Here is a 17,921-nt window from a genome sequence, read left to right as displayed (position 1 = left end):
TGTTATTATCAAGAAATATTGAATTTGAGACCATAAATTGTTCAACACATATTTACTAAAATGTCCCTTTCCATCACAGGCTGCTACTAACGCAGCAGGTGCCGACTGTGTCATGTAGCCGGCATCTGGTTGTAACTGCTCTGGCTAAAGCGTGCTCCGATCACTGCAGTTCAACCATTTTACTACTGCTGTCGATCACTTACAGCAGCGTAGAAGTTACACATGCGCCGACATCCTATCCAGTCGGGGTTCTGCTGAAAGCTCCTGTGGCTGTCATCTTAGTGCTCCAAGGAAGCTCAACTATAGACTAAGCTTCATAAGAGAACATCATTTTTACTATTTACTTCAAAACAAAAGTATTTCAGTATATAGTGTAAGTGATCAGAAGATCGCACACCAAAAAAGACACCTCCCCCCCAAAAAATAAATAAATAAACCTGTCACCTGTACCCTGAGCATTAAAAAGGTGGTCTAAAGGCAAAGCATTTTTCCCTATTTAGTCCCATAAGCTAAGCTATTTTCAAACATATGTAACACTCCAGGGTCCTGGTTGTTACAGTGGCATTGCTTTCCTCATGGGGAGAGTGATGTCATGCTTGGAAGCAAGGGAAGATCTTTTCTATCAGGTAAACACAAACATGCAACATGTTCACCCTCCAAGCCAGAAGGGGGAGCTCTAAACCCGGTTCAAGGGGAACTTCCCTAGATATATATTCTGGCTTGGAGGGAAAGCAGTTAGTCTGTCAGGAGGACAGAGAAGAGGGTAAGGGTAGTCAGACAGTGAGTGTCGGAAGGACTGAAGGGGCCATGCAGCCAAAGGTGCTGCAGCGCCTGGGGAAAGAGAATACAGAAAGAAAGAACAGATAGTAGAGAGCGTGCAGGAGAGCGAAGCACAGGAGAGTGACACCAGGGGAGTACAGCAGCGTTTGGGCTACCTCCCTGCAGAGCGCAGATTCTGGTAGCCAGACAACATGCAACATGGCGGAGGGAGCTGAGCGGACACTGGAGTGTGGGGTGGAGCAGGAGGACTCCCCCAGCCATAACCTGCGAGAGCTGTACCCGTCACCGATGATGGATCCGGATCTCCTTTGGAGAGAGGTGGAAGAACTCACCTGGCAGCACATGAAGATGCAGCAGGAGACTGTGGCCAGGTGAAGGGAGGCCTTTATTGGAAGTATTGCCGGACAACTGCCAGCTACCCCGACCAGCACAGAGCAGAAAAGGAGATCCACTGCTCCAGAAGCAGAGGTAAGGGGCATGACCCTGACCCCGGCAGCGGAAGACCCAATGGATATTCCTGATTCCCCTCCACCGCTATATACACCTGATCAGGGTTTCGAGGCCCTCGATGAAATGCCACCGTACGCCGAGGGTTCCCTGGCCCCCAGCTCTGCGCAACCCCTGGGCTCGATGACACCCTGGTGGGTCCCCTTCCAACCCCACCGACTCCAAACGCCCGGAGGGGTACCTTACTGGCTACCTCAGAACCGGGAGGACAGTGGCCTGGCCCGGGTCAGATGGCAGCCCCACTTATTCCAACTTGTGGAACCCAGGCTATCTCTTCGGAACAAATGGTGTTCACAGAGGGACCCGCGGAGGAGGACATAATTGCGCTCCAGGGGGAGATCCCCATGATCACCTGGCGGGAGCATTGCAGGCGTCGGGAGGAGAGGGAGAGACAGGAATCCCTGGCCCGCAGAGCAGCTTTTGAGGAGAGGAATCTAGCAGGGAAGGCCCGGATGGCAAAATCCCTCGGGCAGAAAGGGGACCACTGCGGCAGGGGGAAGTAGTGGTCTTCAACCAGCGGAGAGGCTGAGGCTTCATCACAGAGACCGGTATGATTAATAAGATCTTTGTCAACCGGAGGGATGTGGAATCCCATCTCATGGAAGGACACCCTGACAGAGACCTAAACCCCGGTGACAGGGTGACCTAAAGCCGCCACATCAGTGAAAAAGGGTGGTACGCTCTGGACTGCAAAAGACATGTACCAACTTCGGTCCCTGCAGGCGCAGCAGGCCAGGCCAACTACCAAACGCCACCAATCCACCCAGACACCAGTGGTGGACCAGCAAGTAGGCACTGGTATGACGTCCCAGTGGAACGTTATGATCCATAATTTTCCCGGTCAGGAAGTAGCAGCCGCTCAGAGCTACCTTGGCAAAGGAGATAAACAGTTTATTCATTTTGAATATGACTAAAAAGAGTTAAGTTAACCCTGTTGGGATGTGTTATTGCTGTTCCAGTTTAGAGAACAGCGGAATCATGAACTAAGCATGATGAAAAATTTCTTGTACATAGCTTTCTACTGGTTTTACAAAGAACCGTTAAAGAAACAGTTGCTAATGTTGCTTACATTTTGATTTGGTTACAGACCTGAAGAAAAACCCATTTGGTGTGGCCGAAGACAGGGTCAGGATACTAAGCCTTGTAGCCCGCCCAAGACCTATGTTGGGGGTTTATGAAATGGGCAGGGCCGTATTTGCCACTAGGCACTCGAGGGCACGTGCCTAGGGCGGCGCGATGCAGGGGGGCAGCACCTGAGCAGGGTTTTTCTTTTTTTATTTTATTTACCTTAAGACAGCACAACCCCCCCCCCCCAGTTGCCGCTTATGACTCCGTGCTGGCACAGCCCCCATCGAAGACGTGACTGTCTGTCTGTCTCATACTCACCTCACCTGCTCCAGCGGTGCCGGCTGGTCTGCTCTGTGTGAGCGGTCACATGGTGCCGCCTCATTAAGGTGATGAATATCTGGGAAACCTGTGAAACACACATTCGCCAGAAGACTCGCTACACTCATCAGGAGGGCGTTAAACTAGAAGAAGAGGGGACGGGAAGAAAAACATTAGATTTGAACAAAGAAGACCCAGGAAAACATACTCAGATGGGAGGTAAGAGCATTTCTAAAACAATCCACAGCAAGGAGATTGGAACAAAACAAAATCCTCTAAACTGCATGCTCGCAAACGCCAGAAGCCTGACAAACAAGATGGAAGAACTAGAAGCAGAAATATCTACAGGTAACTTTGACATAGTGGGAATAACCGAGACATGGTTAGATGAAAGCTATGACTGGGCAATTAACTTACAGGGTTACAGTCTGTTTAGAAAGGATCGTAAAAATCGGAGAGGAGGAGGGGTTTGTCTTTATGTAAAGTCTTGTCTAAAGTCCACTTTAAGGGAGGATATTAGCGAAGGAAATGAGGATGTCGAGTCCATATGGGTCGAAATTCATGGAGGGAAAAATGGTAACAAAATTCTCATTGGGGTCTGTTACAAACCCCCAAATATAACAGAAAGCATGGAAAGTCTACTTCTAAAGCAGATAGATGAAGCTGCAACCCATAATGAGGTCCTGGTTATGGGGGACTTTAACTACCCGGATATTAACTGGGAAACAGAAACCTGTGAAACCCATAAAGGCAACAGGTTTCTGCTAATAACCAAGAAAAATTATCTTTCACAATTGGTGCAGAATCCAACCAGAGGAGCAGCACTTTTAGACCTAATACTATCTAATAGACCTGACAGAATAACAAATCTGCAGGTGGTTGGGCATCTAGGAAATAGCGACCACAATATTGTGCAGTTTCACCTGTCTTTCACTAGGGGGAGTTGTCAGGGAGTCACAAAAACACTGAACTTTAGGAAGGCAAAGTTTGACCAGCTTAGAGATGCCCTTAATCTGGTAGACTGGGACAATATCCTCAGAAATAAGAATACAGATAATAAATGGGAAATGTTTAAGAACATCCTAAATAGGCACTGTAAGCGGTTTATACCTTGTGGGAATAAAAGGACTAGAAATAGGAAAAACCCAATGTGGCTAAACAAAGAAGTAAGACAGGCAATTAACAGTAAAAAGAAAGCATTTGCACTATTAAAGCAGGATGGCACCATTGAAGCTCTAAAAAACTATAGGGAGAAAAATACTTTATCTAAAAAATTAATTAAAGCTGCCAAAAAGGAAACAGAGAAGCACATTGCTAAGGAGAGTAAAACTAATCCCAAACTGTTCTTCAACTATATCAATAGTAAAAGAATAAAAACTGAAAATGTAGGCCCCTTAAAAAATAGTGAGGAAAGAATGGTTGTAGATGACGAGGAAAAAGCTAACATATTAAACACCTTCTTCTCCACGGTATTCACGGTGGAAAATGAAATGCTAGGTGAAATCCCAAGAAACAATGAAAACCCTATATTAAGGGTCACCAATCTAACCCAAGAAGAGGTGCGAAACCGGCTAAATAAGATTAAAATAGATAAATCTCCGGGTCCGGATGGCATACACCCACGAGTACTAAGAGAACTAAGTAATGTAATAGATAAACCATTATTTCTTATTTTTAGGGACTCTATAGCGACAGGGTCTGTTCCACAGGACTGGTGCATAGCAAATGTGGTGCCAATATTCAAAAAGGGCTCTAAAAGTGAACCTGGAAATTATAGGCCAGTAAGTCTAACCTCTATTGTTGGTAAAATATTTGAAGGGTTTCTGAGGGATGTTATTCTGGATTATCTCAATGAGAATAACTGTTTAACTCCATATCAGCATGGGTTTATGAGAAATCGCTCCTGTCAAACCAATCTAATCAGTTTTTATGAAGAGGTAAGCTATAGGCTGGACCACGGTGAGTCATTGGACGTGGTATATCTCGATTTTTCCAAAGCGTTTGATACCGTGCCGCACAAGAGGTTGGTACACAAAATGAGAATGCTTGGTCTGGGGGAAATTGTGTGTAAATGGGTTAGTAACTGGCTTAGTGATAGAAAGCAGAGGGTGGTTATAAATGGTATAGTCTCTAACTGGGTCGCTGTGACCAGTGGGGTACCGCAGGGGTCAGTATTGGGACCTGTTCTCTTCAACATATTCATTAATGATCTGGTAGAAGGTTTACACAGTAAAATATCGATATTTGCAGATGATACAAAACTATGTAAAGCAGTTAATACAAGAGAAGATAGTATTCTGCTACAGATGGATCTGGATAAGTTGGAAACTTGGGCTGAAAGGTGGCAGATGAGGTTTAACAATGATAAATGTAAGGTTATACACATGGGAAGAAGGAATCAATATCACCATTACACACTGAATGGGAAACCACTGGGTAAATCTGACAGGGAGAAGGACTTGGGGATCCTAGTTAATGATAAACTTACCTGGAGCAGCCAGTGCCAGGCAGCAGCTGCCAAGGCAAACAGGATCATGGGGTGCATTAAAAGAGGTCTGGATACACATGATAAGAGCATTATACTGCCTCTGTACAAATCCCTAGTTAGACCGCACATGGAGTACTGTGTCCAGTTTTGGGCACCGGTGCTCATGAAGGATATAATGGAACTAGAGAGAGTACAAAGGAGGGCAACAAAATTAATAAAGGGGATGGGAGAACTACAATACCCAGATAGATTAGCGAAATTAGGATTATTTAGTCTAGAAAAAAGACGACTGAGGGGCGATCTAATAACCATGTATAAGTATATAAGGGGACAATACAAATATCTCGCTGAGGATCTGTTTATACCAAGGAAGGTGACGGGCACAAGGGGGCATTCTTTGCGCCTGGAGGAGAGAAGGTTTTTCCACCAACATAGAAGAGGATTCTTTACTGTTAGGGCAGTGAGAATCTGGAATTGCTTGCCTGAGGAGGTGGTGATGGCGAACTCAGTCGAGGGGTTCAAGAGAGGCCTGGATGTCTTCCTGGAGCAGAACAATATTGTATCATACAATTATTAGGTTCTGTAGAAGGACGTAGATCTGGGGATTTATTATGATGGAATATAGGCTGAACTGGATGGACAAATGTCTTTTTTCGGCCTTACTAACTATGTTACTATGTTAATATGCATGCATATTCATCACCTTAAATGAGCGTTACCACCTGACCTGACCGCGGCGCTCACACAGGACGACGAGGACGGTGCTGCGCAGGGACAGAGCGAGGTGGAGGAATTTCCGAGGATTTCGTTCTTCTGCTGCATGGTGTGTGAGGTGACACAGGTGACCGTGAGTATGATGACAGCCAGGGAGGACGGGGGGGGGGGAAGGGGGCCGGGGAGGATGTAGGAGGTCCGCGGTGGATGGGGAGCCATGATACAGGATGGGACTGGGAGCATCGGGGAGCCGGCGATGAGCCACGTATACAGCCAGACAGGCCCAGGACGGGAGATGAGCCACGCATACGGTGGTGGCGGGGGAGAGATGAGCCACGCATACGGCGGCGGGGGGGAGATGAGCCACGCATACGGCGGCGGGGGGGTTGAGATGAGCCACGCATACGGCGGGGGGGGGGAGATGGAAGATGAGCCAGTGCCTGAGCCAGCCATGCATGGGAGGGGGAGATGAGCCACGCATACAGGGGGGGATGGAAGATGAGCCAGTGCCTGCACCAGCCATGCATGGGAGGGGGAGATGAGCCACGCATACAAGGGGGGGGATGGAAGATGAGCCAGTGCCTGAGCCAGCCATGCATGGGAGGGGGAGATGAGCCACGCATACAGGGGGGGGGATGGAAGATGAGCCAGTGCCTGAGCCAGCCATGCATGGGAGGGGGAGATGAGCCACGCATACAGGGGGGGGGATGGAAGATGAGCCAGTGCCTGAGCCAGCCATGCATGGGAGGGGGAGATGAGCCACGCATACAGGGGGGGGGGAATGGAAGATGAGCCAGTGCCTGAGCCAGCCATGCATGGGAGGGGAAAAGTTGAGCCACGCATACAGGGGGGGGGGATGGGAGTTGAGCCAGTGCCTGAGCCAGCCATGCATGGGAGGGGGAGATGGAGCACTGTGTGGCCATTATACAGTATGGAGCATCATGTGTGGCCATTATACAGTATGGAGCATCATGTGTGGCCATTATAAAGTATGGAGCATCGTGTGTGGCAATTATACAGTATGTAGCCTCATGTGCGGTCATTATAAAGTATAGAGCATCATGTGTGGCCATTATACAGTATTGAGCATCATGTGTGGCCATTATAAAGTATGGAGCATCATTTGCAGCCATTATACAGTATTGAGCATCGTGTGTGGCCATTATAAAGTATGGAGCATCATGTGCGGCCATTATACAGTATTGAGCATCGTGTGTGGCCATTTGTTGTGAATTCTGTGGCTGAATTCACTCCTGTGGTCACAAGTGGTACTGCAGCTTCTGAGCTTCCTCCCTCAGGTGTTCTGGTGAGCTCGTTAACTGCTTCATTACTTAACTCCGCCTGATGCTGCTATCCTTGCTCCTTGTCAATGTTTCAGTGTTGGATCTGAGCTTCTCCTGATTGTTCCTGTGACCTGCTGCTCTGTATAGCTAAGTGCTTTTTGCTTTTTTGTTGCTTTTTTTCTGTCCAGCTTGTCTTTTGTTTTGCTGGAAGCTCTGAGACGCAAAGGGTGTACCGCCGTGCCGTTAGTTCGGCACGGTGGGTTTTTTTTGCCCCCTTTGCGTGGTTTTGCTTTAGGGTTTTTTGTAGACTGCAAAGTTCGCTTTACTGTCCTCGCTCTGTCCTAGAATATCGGGCCCCACTTTGCTGAATCTATTTCATCCCTACGTTTTGTCTTTTCATCTTACTCACAGTCATTATATGTGGGGGGCTGCCTTTTTCCTTTGGGGAATTTCTCTGGGGCAAGTCAGGCCTATTTTTCTATCTTCAGGCTAGCTAGTTTCTTAGGCTGTGCCGAGTTGCCTAGGTAGTTGTTAGGCGCAATCCACAGCCGCTTTTACTTGTGTTTAGGATAGGATCAGGTGTGCAGTCTACAGAGTTTCCACGTCTCAGAGCTCGTTCTTGTATTTTTGGGTATTTGTCAGATCACTGTGTGCGCTCTGATCGCTAAGCACACTGTGTTTCTGGATTGCCTTCATAACACCTGTCATTAGCATACATAACAGTAAAAAAAACCACCGTGCCGAACTAACGGCACGGCGGTACACCCTTTGCGTCTCAGAGCTTCCAGCAAAACAAAAGACAAGCTGGACAGAAAAAAAGCAACAAAAAAGCAAAAAGCACTTAGCTATACAGAGCAGCAGGTCACAGGAACAATCAGGAGAAGCTCAGATCCAACACTGAAACATTGACAAGGAGCAAGGATAGCAGCATCAGGCGGAGTTAAGTAATGAAGCAGTTAACGAGCTCACCAGAACACCTGAGGGAGGAAGCTCAGAAGCTGCAGTACCACTTGTGACCACAGGAGTGAATTCAGCCACAGAATTCACAACAGTACCCCCCCCTTGAGGAGGGGTCACCGAACCCTCACCAGAGCCCCCAGGCCGACCAGGATGAGCCGCATGAAAGGCACGAACAAGATCGGAAGCATGAACATCAGAGGCAAAAACCCAGGAATTATCTTCCTGAGCATAACCCTTCCATTTAACCAGATACTGGAGTTTCCGTCTAGAAACACGAGAATATCCATTGAAGAGCACAGACCCTGAATATCCATGTCCACACCTGTGTCCAGAATCACCCAAATGTCTAGGGGAAAAAAAAAGTGAACACAGAGCAGAAAAAAAAAAAATGATGTCAGAACTTTTTCTTTCCCTCTATTGAGAATCATTAGTTAGGCTCCTTGTACTGTTATGTATGCTAATGACAGGTGTTATGAAGGCAATCCAGAAACACAGTGTGCTTAGCGATCAGAGCGCACACAGTGATCTGACAAATACCCAAAAATACAAGAACGAGCTCTGAGACGTGGAAACTCTGTATAGACTGCACACCTGATCCTATCCTAAACACAACTAAAAGCGGCTGTGGATTGCGCCTAACAACTACCTAGGCAACTCGGCACAGCCTAAGAAACTAGCTAGCCTGAAGATAGAAAAATAGGCCTGACTTGCCCCAGAGAAATTCCCCAAAGGAAAAAGGCAGCCCCCCACATATAATGACTGTGAGTAAGATGAAAAGACAAAACGTAGGGATGAAATAGATTCAGCAAAGTGGGGCCCGATATTCTAGGACAGAGCGAGGACAGTAAAGCGAACTTTGCAGTCTACAAAAAACCCTAAAGCAAAACCACGCAAAGGGGGCAAAAAAAACCCACCGTGCCGAACTAACGGCACGGCGGTACACCCTTTGCGTCTCAGAGCTTCCAGCAAAACAAAAGACAAGCTGGACAGAAAAAAAGCAACAAAAAAGCAAAAAGCACTTAGCTATACAGAGCAGCAGGTCACAGGAACAATCAGGAGAAGCTCAGATCCAACACTGAAACATTGACAAGGAGCAAGGATAGCAGCATCAGGCGGAGTTAAGTAATGAAGCAGTTAACGAGCTCACCAGAACACCTGAGGGAGGAAGCTCAGAAGCTGCAGTACCACTTGTGACCACAGGAGTGAATTCAGCCACAGAATTCACAACAGCCATTATACAGTATGGAGCATCATGTGTGGCCATTATACAGTATGGAGCATCTTGTGTGGCCATTATACAGTATGGAGCATCATGTGTGGCCATTATACAGTATGGAGCATCATGTGTGGTGCAGCGCCCCAGAGACCTGGTCGTTGCAGTATGGCACTCTGCCGCTAAGGGGAGTGGCGGTACGTCTGATGGCACTAAGGAGTTCTCCTGACCAGGTATCACCAGAACACATTACACTTCACACTCCGGCCACTAGAGGAAGAAAAAGGCTTTATTTATTGGGCCACTCCTCACATTGGTAAAACTAGGGGCTGGGGAGGAAGTTAGTCAGAAGCTGACTGGGTTGGATTCAGGCAACATCCCGTGGCAGGGGGTGTTGCAGGGAGAAGGCACAGGGGGGTCCCTGTCAGGCGTGGGAACCTGGCAGGTGCCTAGCGAACAGAACAGAACGTAACGGAACTGCGCCTGCACACCCTGCGGCGGTATCCTAAGAAAGAGACACGAAGGGAAGGATATTGTGGAACAGTGTAAACGAGATCAAGCACAAAGGAGAGCCAGTAGGAGTCGTGCCGAGAGACAGAGGCAACATCTTACTGAGGCGCGTAGTCGGTGGCCGGAACACCGCAGGAGTAACTGACTTCAGGCCTTACTTCAAACTCTGCCGGACAGTTAATTATAGGTTGGCTGTCTACCTTACTACACCTACAAAGACATAGGGGGCAACGCGTGGAGAGGGGCGTCTCTAGGGTCCCGGAAGAGCTCCGAGCCTTCCCGTCATACGGGTGGCATCCTAGCCATAACATACCTGGGGGACGTTAGAAACTAGTAACATCTGGAACCAAAGAACGAGAGAGCTGTAGAGAACGAACGAGAACCGCAGTTGTGAGGACTATTCCGAATGCTCAGCAGGGTAGGACTACAACACACAGGCGCTAGTGGTAGGCAATGATTTCCATCTGCAAAGGAAACCCTGGATGTGCCCATCGGACCGGCCGGTCTCAGAGAGCCCTGTTAAACGTACTCTGGATTGAGGACCCTGAAGCCTTCAGTAAAGAGGTAAAGAGACTGCAACCTTGTGTCCTCGTTATTGCCTGCACCTCACACCATCACCATCCACCTTACTGGGAAGCCCTGGGGACATACTTCACCTGTGGGAAGTTATACCATCCAGCTGCCATTCCATCACCCCATCGGACCCCACAGCAGCGTCGGTCACCCTGACCGATCACCACAGGTGGCGTCACGAACCCCTGACAGACTGTACCACCTTTATTGGACGCCCCTTAGCAGGGTCGCGGACCAGGTCTAGCCACCATGGCAGCCTCAGCACCGAACCAGAGAGGCCCGGTACCGAGAACTCGTGGCCCTGTGTCTGGGGGCGCTCCATGTGGCAATTATACAGTATGGAGCATCATGTGGGGTCATTATACAGTATGGAGCATCATGTGTGGCTATTATACAGTATGGAGCATCATGTGTGGCCATTATACCGTATGGAGCATCATGTGTGACCATTATACAGTATGGAGCACTGTGTGGCCATATTTTTTTGGGTTATAATTATTGTATATGAAACAGTGTGATCAGCAGTGCTAAATGGGTGTGGTTGGGACTTGGATATAGATGTGACTAGTTGTGAAATGGGTGTGGTCAGAGGCGTGGCCTAAAATTTCCCTTCAATAGTTGGGAGGTATAGTACCGCATTTGCCAGATCACAGCAAGTGCCGCAAATCCCACAGGGAATGAATGAAGCCAAACGCAGTGTTGCTGTAAGTGATCCGTTACGCGGCAGATGCGAAAAAACTGCCCGATCTGCTGCAAAAGGCTATTTTCACAACAGCGATTCTTGCCAAAGTCACTGCCGATAGTGTCATACTCACCAATGGGGGAGTCAGCGCTAAAAGTGCCTAGGGCAGCAGAAACTCTAAATACAGCCCTGGAAATGGGTCCCCCTCATTGTTGTTGTTGTTGTTATTAATGGACTTGAATATTGGTTGCACAATCTAATACACTACCTCAATATAGAAAATGTTGAATATATTGCACTTTGAGATAGTGAAAACGTTTGGTATTGCTAGAAGAGAAATTTTATGCAGATAGTGTTGAGAAAGTATAGTAAGAGTTAGTAGATTAAAGTAAAGCTAATGTTTGTTTCTGCACTTTGATCAAAGGAAGCCTTAAAGTAGTTTGCCCATAAGGGTAGTCACTATTTCATAGTAAACAATCTATTTTTGAAAGTTATTTATATTTTTGTAAATATGTTTTTGTAACGTTAAAGCATCAATTACCTCCCATAAAGGAAAGCCTGTTAAACCTGTTTACAAGCATTTAAAAATATTTTTGTATGTCTTTTGTTCAAACCTGTATTAATGTTCTTCTTTTCCCAGTCCGGGAGTACTGGATTTAATGGGGGAGGGGGCACAGCAGAAAGCGGGACAGCTGGACTACATGTAACCTGTCCGCCCTAATACCCAGGAGACACAGTGGCGCATAGAGCCCGGGTCATGATAGAGACCCTGTAAAAAGGCTCGAGCCACCTTTACATGGGCGCCCAGAGTCACGGACTGGGTCGCCGCCACCGTGACTCATCCCCTTAAGTACCGGAACCGGTACTGAGTATCCCCAGGCCCTTCCGCTCCCTAACTACACTATCTAACTACTATTGTATTGTTTTTTCTCTACTTCCTATTTCTTTGAGTATCCCCAGTGCATGCTGGGATACTCAAAACATCCCTGGGGGGGCAGTGGCTGCAGTCATTGCCACGGCCCCTTCCCTCCTCATTGAAACAAAATGTCATCAGAGGGCAGAGCCTGTGGCTATTGTCACAGCCCCTTCCCCGCTCGCTGAAACAAAATGCCATCAGGGGCAGAGGCTGCGGTCAATGTCACAGTCCCTTCTCCCTCGCTGAAACAAAACATCATCAGGAGGCAGAGGCTACTGTCATTGTCACAGCCCCCTTCCTGAAACAAAGCATCATCAATACTGCTCGTTTCAGAGGCTGGTCCTTGAGTGTCTCCCTGGAGCAGTGTCTGTTCAACGCTCTGTGTGATGAGCGCGGCATCCGGTCTGCTATCTTAGATTAATATTAAAAAGGCGGCAGCAGAGCGGTGTCATTATACCCAGAAAAGATAACGAGGCTGAAGTTGGTTTCTTATTCGTTCAGTTTCTTATTTGGAGCTGAAGTTGGTTTCTTATTCGTTGGTTTCTAATTCGGCATTTTTTTCTTTTCTGTTTTTTATAGGTTTAACAACAAAAAAAAATCATTACAATAATAAAAGACAATGCAGCGAGGAGCCCTGATGTGAATACACTTAAAAACAGCTACAAAAACAATAAAACTGGTACAAAAATGGGCATCAAAGTGGGCACCAAAGAGCGCTGAAGAAAGGGTTAAATGCCTTTGGGCCACTGATCTCACACTGCAGACATATAGAACAGGGCGCCCCACATCAAAACCATTTTTTTCCACCCTGGCCCAAATGGGTTCTGGGCATCAGAACTGGCATCAAAGTGGGCAGACAGTCAATTTTGGCCATTTGAATAAGTAGCTGATGTTTTTAAGGGGTTAAATGCCTTTGGGCCACAGATATGACACTTACAATACACAGAAAGTGATTCCCTGCATCAAACCCAGGTCCCTTCAGCCTGGCCCAAATGGGTTCTGGGCACCAGAACTGGCATCAAAGTGGGCAAACAGCCCATTTTCACAGATTTGAATAAGTAACTGATGTTTTAAGGGGTTAAATGCCTTTGGGTCACTGATATGACACATAAAATTCACAGAAAGTGATGCCCTGCATCAAACCCAGGTCCCTCCAGCTTGGCCCAAATGGGTTCTGGGCACCAGAATTGGCATCAAAGTGGGCAAACAGTCCATTTTCACAGATTTGAATAAGTAACTGATGTTTTTAAGGGGTTAAATGCCTTTGGGCCACTGTTATGACACTTACAATACACAGAAAGTGATGCTCTGCATCAAACCCAGGTCCCTTCAGCCTGGCCCAAATGGGTTCTGGGCACCAGAACTGGCATCAAAGTGAGCAAACAGCCCATTTTCACAGATTTGAATAAGTAACTGATGTTTTTAAAGGGTTAAATGCCTTTGTGCCACTGATACCATAGTGCATACATATAGAACAGGGGCCCCACATCAAAAACTGGTCCCTTCAGCCTGGCCCAAATGGGTTCTGGGCACCGGAACTGGCATCAAATTGGACAAACAGCTCATTTTCACAGATTTAAAGAAGTAACTGATGTTTTTAAAGGGTTAAATGCCTTTGGGCCGCAGATCTGACACTTAAAATACACAAACAGTGATGCCCTGCATCACTCCCAGCTCCCTCCAGCCTGACTCAAATGGGTTCTCGGCATCAGAACTGGCATCAAAGTGGGCAAACAGCCCATTTTCACAAATTTGAATAAGTAACTGATGTTTTGAAGGGGTTAAATGCCTTTGGGCCACTGATATGCTGATATGACACTTACAATACACAGAAAGTGATGCCCTGCATCAAACCCAGGTCCCTTCAGCCTGGCCCAAATGGGTTCTGGGCACCAGAACTGGCATCAAAGTGGGCAAACAGCCCATTTTCACAGATTTGAATAAGTAACTGATGTTTTTAAGGGGTTAAATGCCTTTGGGCCACTGATATGACACTTACAATACACAGAAAGTGATGCCCTGCATCAAACCCAGGTCCCTTCAGCCTGGCCCAAATGGGCTCTGGGCACCAGAACTGGCATCTAAGTGGCAAACAGCCCATTTTCACAGATTTGAATAAGTAACTGATGTTTTTAAGGGGTTAAATGCCTTTGGGCCACAGATATGACACGTAAAATTCACAGACAGTGATGCCCTGCATCAAAGCCAGGTCCCTACAGCCTGGCCCAAATGGGTTTTGGGCACCAGAATTGGCATCTAAGTGGCAAACAGCCCATTTCCACAGATTTGAATAAGTAACTGATGTTTTAAGGGGTTAAATGCCTTTTGGGCCACTGATATGACACTTAAAATACACAGAAAGTGATGCCCTGCATCAAACCCAGCTCCCTCCAGCCTGGCCCAAATGGGTTCTCGGCATCAGAACTAGCATCAAAGTGGGCAAACAGCCCATTTTCACAGATTTGAATAAGTAACTGATGTTTTTAAGGGGTTAAATGCCTTTGGGCCACTGATACGACACTTATAATAAACAGACAGTGATGCCCTGCACCAAACCCAGATCCCTTCAGCCTGGCCCAAATGGGTTCTGGGCACCAGAACTGGCATCAAAATGGGCAAGCAGCCCATTTATACAGATTTGAATAAGTAACTGATGTTTTAAGGGGTTAAATGCCTTTGGGCCACTGATACCATAGTGCATACATGTAGAACAGGGAGCCCCACATCAAAAACTGGTCCCTTCAGCCTGGCCCAAAAAGGTTCTGGGCACCAGAACTGGCATCAAATTGGGCAAACAGCCCATTTTCACAGATTTGAAGAAGTAACTGATGTTTTTAAAGGGTTAAATGTCTTTGGGCCGCAGATCTGACACTTAAAATACACAAACAGTGATGCCCTGCATCAAACCCAGCTCCCTCCAGCCTGGCCCAAATGGGTTCTCGGCATCAGAACTGGTATCAAAGTGGGCAAACAGCCCATTTTCGCAGATTTGAATAAGTAACTGATGTTTTTAAGGGGGTTAAATGCCTTTGAGCCACTGATACCACAGTGCATATGTCAGGAAATAGGATGAAGTCCTGATTACTTCAATTACACATACAGCACTCTGAGCTGCAATTTCCTGTGCCTGCCCACACAAAGCTGGAATTCTAAGCCACTCTTTCTCCCTCCCCCCTCTATACAGCCGTAATGTAAGACGAGCCTGCCAGCGTCATTGAGAATTTATATGGCCCTGTGCTGCTGTCACGATAATGCCAAAAATTGTCATATTGTGAGTGTAGTTTAAGAAGGACATGGCTAACCACACACACACTCACAATGCAGCTGCGACCCCTTGCACTTCCCCCCACTCAGCTTCACTCCTACCCGAAACAAAGCCTATGATAGAGACTGGGCAACCTGATACTAATGGTGGGCAGGGTGTGGCTTTAAACTGCAGGTGACCAATCCGGCAAAGCCACCCGTTGTCCCTCCCCTCTCACTCAGGAATGCCTTTGTCTGAGACCTTGGAATAAGGTAAAGAACTATCCGATCAGTGCATATCATTAACCAGCCCTTTAGTGATGTCACAAGCTCAGAAGTATAAGTCACTATACTCTTAGTCCAGCCATCAGTCTTGGCCGGGAAGCAATCTAACACAGCTTGGCAAAGCTGTTCCATGCATCTGCATGTATTTATCCTCCTAAGCCACAGGCCAGCCAAGATAATAACGTTGTCTGCAGGATGTATTTTTTCCCCATAGACTAACATTACAGACGCATTGCCACACGTCGCAACCGTCGTGCGACGGTTGTGCCGTGTTGTGACAATGCTGCCTGCTATGTACTGGCTATTGGGCACACTGCAGCGAGGGCGATATAACTACTCCCACACAGGCGGGAACAATAATTATCAACGCTGCCATCGCTGCAAAGATTCCCAATCGCACAGAACAAAGTATGCTGCCACCAACTCCGATTAACGGGTCCGGAGCCAACCCAATCAGTAGCGCAATTCACTTCAGAGGACACAGTTCATTATAGAGCAGAAGAGACAAGCTAGCAATTAAATATTTTACACCATGAAAAATTAGGCAGTGTTTACAAAGTATAAAAAGATATTAGAAAGGAGACAATTCATATACAGTTAGGTCCATATATATTTGGACAGAGACAACATTTTTCTAATTTTTGTTATAGACATTACCACAATGAATTTTAAGCAAAACAATTCAGATGCAGTTGAAGTTCAGACTTTCAGCTTTCATTTGAGGGTATCCACATTAAAATTGGATGAAGGGTTTAGGAGTTTCAGCTCCTTAACATGTGCCACCCTGTTTTTAAAGGGACCAAAAGTAATTGGACAGATTAAATAATTTTAACCCCTTCAAGACCCAGCCTATTTTGACCTTAAAGACCTTGCCGTTTTTTGCAATTCTGACCAGTGTCCCTTTATGAGGTAATAACTCAGGAACGCTTCAACGGATCCTAGCGGTTCTGAGATTGTTTTTTCGTGACATATTGGGCTTCATGTTAGTGGTAAATTTAGGTCAATAAATTCTGCATTTATTTGTGATAAACACGGAAATTTGGCGAAAATTTTGAAAATTTCGCAATTTTCACATTTTGAATTTTTATTCTGTTAAACCAGAGAGATATGTGACACAAAATAGTTAATAAATAACATTTCCCACACGTCTACTTTACATCAGCACAATTTTGGAAACAAAATTTTTTTTTGTTAGGAAGTTATAAGGGTTAAAATTCGACCAGCGATTTGTCATTTTTACAACGAAATTTACAAAACCATTTTTTTTAGGGACCACCTCACATTTGAAGTCAGTTTGAGGGGTCTATTTGGCTGAAAATACCCAAAAGTGACACCATTCTAAAAACTGCACCCCTCAAGGTACTCAAAACCACATTCAAGAAGTTTATTAACCCTTCAGGTGCTTCACAGCAGCAGAAGCAACATGGAAGGAAAAAATGAACATTTAACTTTTTAGTCACAAAAATTATCTTTTAGCAACAATTTTTTTATTTTCCCAATGGTAAAAGGAGAAACTGAACCACGAAAGTTGTTGTCCAATTTGTTCTGAGTACGCTGATACCTCATATGTGGGGGTAAACCACTGTTTTGGCGCACGGCAGGGCTTGGAAGGGAAGGAGCGCCATTTGACTTTTTGAATCAAAAATTGGCTCCACTCTTTAGCGGACACCATGTCACGTTTGGAGAGCCCCCGTGTGCCTAAAAATTGGAGCTCCCCCACAAGTGACCCCATTTTGGAAACTAGACGCCCCAAGGAACTTATCTAGATGCATAGTGAGCACTTTGAACCCCCAGGTGCTTCACAAATTGATCCGTAAAAATGAAAAAGTACTTTTTTTTCACAAAAAAATTCTTTTAGCCTCAATTTTTTCATTTTCACATGGGCAACAGGATAAAATGGATCCTAAAATGTGTTGGGCAATTTCTCCTGAGTACACCAATACCTCACATGTGGAGGTAAACCACTGTTTGGGCACATGGTAAGGCTCGGAAGGGAAGGAGCGCCATTTGACTTTTTGAATGAAAAATTATTTCCATCGTTAGCGGACACCATGTCGCGTTTGGATAGCTCCTGTGTGCCTAAACATTGGAGATCCCCCACAAGTGACCCCATTTTGGAAACTAGACCCCCCAAGGAACTAATTTAGATGCCTAGTGAGCACTTTAAACCCTCAGGTGCTTCACAAATTGATCTGTAAAAATGAAAAAGTAATTTTTTTTCACAAAAAAATTATTTTCGCCTCAATTTTTTCATTTTCACATGGGCAGTAGGATAAAATGGATCATAAAATTTGTTGGGCAATTTCTCCCGAGTACGCCGATACCTCATATGTGGGGGTAAACCACTGTTTGGGCACTCGGCAGGGCTCGGAAGAGAAGGC

This window comes from Ranitomeya imitator, chromosome 4, assembly GCF_032444005.1.
Source record: "Ranitomeya imitator isolate aRanImi1 chromosome 4, aRanImi1.pri, whole genome shotgun sequence".
Taxonomy (NCBI): domain Eukaryota; kingdom Metazoa; phylum Chordata; class Amphibia; order Anura; family Dendrobatidae; genus Ranitomeya; species Ranitomeya imitator.
The sequence above is the reverse complement of the archived record's forward strand: the minus strand, read 5'-3'. Positions refer to the sequence as shown.